The sequence below is a fragment of the Neofelis nebulosa genome, chromosome 3 (genome assembly GCF_028018385.1).
Source record: "Neofelis nebulosa isolate mNeoNeb1 chromosome 3, mNeoNeb1.pri, whole genome shotgun sequence".
Classification (NCBI taxonomy): domain Eukaryota; kingdom Metazoa; phylum Chordata; class Mammalia; order Carnivora; family Felidae; genus Neofelis; species Neofelis nebulosa.
In genome coordinates, this window is record NC_080784.1 from 204,384,893 (window position 1) to 204,388,672 (window position 3,780).

At 50.2% G+C, this 3,780-nt stretch overlaps 1 long non-coding RNA gene across 1 annotated transcript; it reads left to right on the forward strand.

Annotated features, from left to right (window-relative positions):
- LOC131507896 (uncharacterized) lies at positions 1-1,990 on the forward strand. The gene is made up of 2 exons (XR_009259803.1): positions 1-1,487; positions 1,719-1,990. It is a non-coding gene; the product is annotated as an uncharacterized LOC131507896 (long non-coding RNA).
- The last annotated feature ends 1,790 nt before the right edge of the window (positions 1,991-3,780 follow it).

The window sequence follows — 3,780 nt, forward strand, 5'->3', positions numbered from 1 at the left end:
GGGGGGTTCCAAAGGGAGCGTGCGTGCACCAGGGCGTCACCTCTGGTGGCTGTCATTACAACAGAGCTGGCAGCTTGGTCCGGAGACAGGAAAAGAAGAGGTGGCCCTTATGGGAAGGGAGCACGGCGTCTCTCTCGGATGCCGCCAAGGAGCACAGGGGGGCGAGTACCAGCGTGGGCTGCAGCCAAAGTCAGGGAAAGGCGACAAATCATTCAGCAGGGAAAAAACAATGAGCGTAAAGGACACAGAAGGACTAAAACGCAGATCCCTGACACTGTGCGTGGGCTGAATCCTCTGCTAAAGAAGCCCAGGCTTGAAGACGAGCCAAGAGCGCCTATTCCCAGGAGCCCAGGGCTCCGCTCGCGGTTCAGGAGTGGAACTGAGGACCACGGGCATTAAATGGGAAAGAAAGGCATGTTGAGGATATGGAACAGGTTATGAGTAAGGTGAAATAGTGAGTCTGCGTTATGCATCAATCAACCTGGCAGCTAATGAGGTAAAGCCCAGTTATTTAAACACGCAAGATTCCAGTAGGAACTCAACGTGTCGTTTTCAGGATCAGACCTGTCTAGTAGGGAAGTCGGCGTTGGTCGGGTTTTAGGGACACGGGATCCAGCAAACTCAGGTTGAGCAGGGCGTAGAGACGTCTCTTGCTTCAAAAGGAGATCACACGCTAGAGGACAGTTGGCTGTTTTTAAGTCCTATTAAGCCCTATTTAGAATAGGTTAGGGGATAAATAAAAACACCGTCCGACGCTAACATTTTGTTCCTTACCGTTCCCATCTTTCCGTTAAAAGCTGCCTTTTCAGAGCATCACGATAGGTCTTAACGGTGTCGCTTTAGCCCGAAACATGGCGTTTTCCCGGCCTTGGTTAGTTCTTAAGAACAAATTTTAAAAATCAAAGAAATAAATAACAAATGTGCTGTTTTGTAAAAAAAAAAAAAGAAAAGAGAGAGAGAAGGAGATTACACATTCTTTCCAAGATCCATTGAGCGTTTTCTCAAAGAAAACCTTGAGAAAAATTTAAAAGGTTGAGATTATCTCTGGCCATAGTCTAGGAAAATGAGAAATAATTAAGGAAATTGTGACAGCTTCCTCCCTGCCTCCCCCCAGGAAAAACCCCTTTACCATTTGGAAAGTAAGACACACGCCCTTAAATCACACGTCGTAGAGAATGGATTTAGCTGCATGGCAGAGAACCAACAGAAGGGTGGATTCACACAAAGTTCGTTTCCAACACGCAAGTCTGGGCTCAGCGGTGGTATGAGACCCCGGGCTCCATCCACTCGCCGCTCCACGATCCTGGGGCGAGGGCTCCCCACCTTGCCCCTGTGGCTTCTGATCTCATTGCCCACTTCTGCTGTTTGCCCCCATCGCTATCATGTCTCATTGGCCAGCACTCAGTCACATGGTTATGCCTGGCTCAAAGAATCCTGGGAGCTGTAGTTTTTATCTTGGGTGGGAGTGTGCTCCGTTAAAAGGGAAGGTTCCAGGGGCGCCTGGGTGGCACAGTCGGTTGAGCGTCCGACTTCAGCCAGGTCACGATCTCGCGGTCCGTGAGTTCGAGCCCCGCGTCAGGCTCTGGGCTGATGGCTCAGAGCCTGGAGCCTGTTTCCGATTCTGTGTCTCCCTCTCTCTCTGCCCCTCCCCTGTTCATGCTCTGTCTCTCTCTGTCCCAAAAATAAAAAAAATAAAAAAAATAAAAAAAAAAAGGAAGGTTCCATTCCCAAAACAAAAGGGGAGAATGGGTTTTGGAAGACAGCTAGACTGTCTGCACTACATCCTTGGAGTAAACCATGGGGCGCCTGAGTGGCTCGGTCGGTTGAGCCTCTGACTCTTGATTTCGGCTCAGGTCATGATCTCAGGGTTCATGAGTTCGAGCCCTGCCTGCGTCCGGCTCTGTGCTGACAGCATGGAGCCTGCTTGGGATTCTCTCCCCTCTATGCCCCTCCCTCATTCACTCTCTCTCTCTCTCTCTCTCTTTCTCTCTCAAAATAAATAACTAGTTAAAAAATATTTTGAAAGAAAATTTCATATGAATTCTATGGTCATACAATTGAAGGCCTAGAGGAAAAATATAAATTCAATATATAAAATACAAAAATACAAATGTAAATGATGAAAATTAAAGCCAGAGAACGCAGCCAACGTGGAGAGACAGAGGCCCCAGGATGGGTGGGGCCGCCTGTGCCAGGCAGAAGGAGGGGATGTGAGCGGGGTCCTTTGGGGTGATGGGAATATTCTGGAAGCCGACAGGGGTGATGGTCGTACGATTCTGTGACTCTACTAAAACCCAATGAATTGTGTCCTTCAAAATGCTCTAAAATGGTGAATTTGATGTTATGCGAATTGTATCTCAGGGAGAAGCCTCAGCACCCGGTCTGATGGGACCTCCGGGCTGAGAGGATTTGCAGGCTGCGGGCTTGGGGCTGGTGCACCCAGAGCCCCTCAACTGTCTTCAGTTGCCCTTCCCTGGGCTTCCGTGGGCCCTGTGGGGGACGGTGTCCACCCGGCTGTCGGCCACACCACAGGGCCCGGTGAGTCCCCGATGCTCCTGGAGCAAGTGAATGGGAATGAAGGGCTTGGGTCCCTGATTTGGCAACCCCTTCCCCAGGACAGCTACCCCGCTCCCATGGGCTCAGCGCTCCGCTCTCTGCTGAGCGCCCGTGTCCCTTCCCGGGCGAGCTGCACACGGGCCGAGGACAGAAGCCATTTGGGCCCAATGCCCGTGTCCCAGCATGCATTAAACCATAAACCACTCTCAAATGATTTTATGAGAGTCGTTTTTTTCCTTCCATTTTCGTATACAAATCTAATCTTTTGAGAACCTACTCCCTTCTAACTCACATATTATGGGCTTTCATCAATAATAATATACGATCAATTACTCAAATGTAATTGATTAGTCGAGAAGACCATATTTTCCCCTCCTAGCTTGTGTCTGGTTGGACATAAAGCACCACAATTGCTCTGTGATGGTGGCCTTGCCCTTTGGCTGTGGACTATCTTTACCTTTTAGCCGAGATTGAATTTATACACAATTTTCTAATGTTAGCTTAAGAAAAATCCAAAAGGCCACTTTACGTCCCAACCTTACGGATGACACCATTCTCGGGGCGCGATAAGCAGCCGGGGAGGCGGATTAGTGGCCGAAATGGCCTTTCGAGTTGGCTCTGAGCTTTGTTCATCTTTATTTGGTCGCGCAGATCATTTTTGTCATCAGAAAGTTGAGCCCCATAAATCCAATATTGCCCAATTCAATAAGGAGAATTGGAGTCTGTTCCAGCCAGTCTGCGTCTCTCTTAGCTGAGACAAAACCGCACTGTTTTACCCGGATGGCCGGGCGCCCAGTGGCTTCCAGCCGGGCAGGGGTCCCTGGGAGCCTGGTCACGGGGGTGCTTACGACGGCCTCTCATTTTGGGGGGCACAAGATTCCACGAGGAAGTCAGAGCTCTGGTTGGGGGCGCTGGGGAGCTATCTGCCGGCTGAATGCGTTTGCTACCAAGTCAGGACTAGTGGAGATATTCGAAAGGGGGCTCAGTTAGTTAAGCGTCTCACTTGGGCTCAGGTCATGATCTTGCAGTTCGGGAGTTCAAGCCTCGCGTCGGGCCCTGCGCTGACGGCTCAGAGCCTGGAGCCCGCTTCGGATTCTGTGTCTCCCTCTCTCTCTGCCCCACCCCCGCTCATGCTCTGTCTCTCTCTGTCTCTCAAAAATGAATAAACATTAAAAAAAAAATCTGCACGACCCAGTGCAGATTCTGCCCTCTCCCATAGCTTCA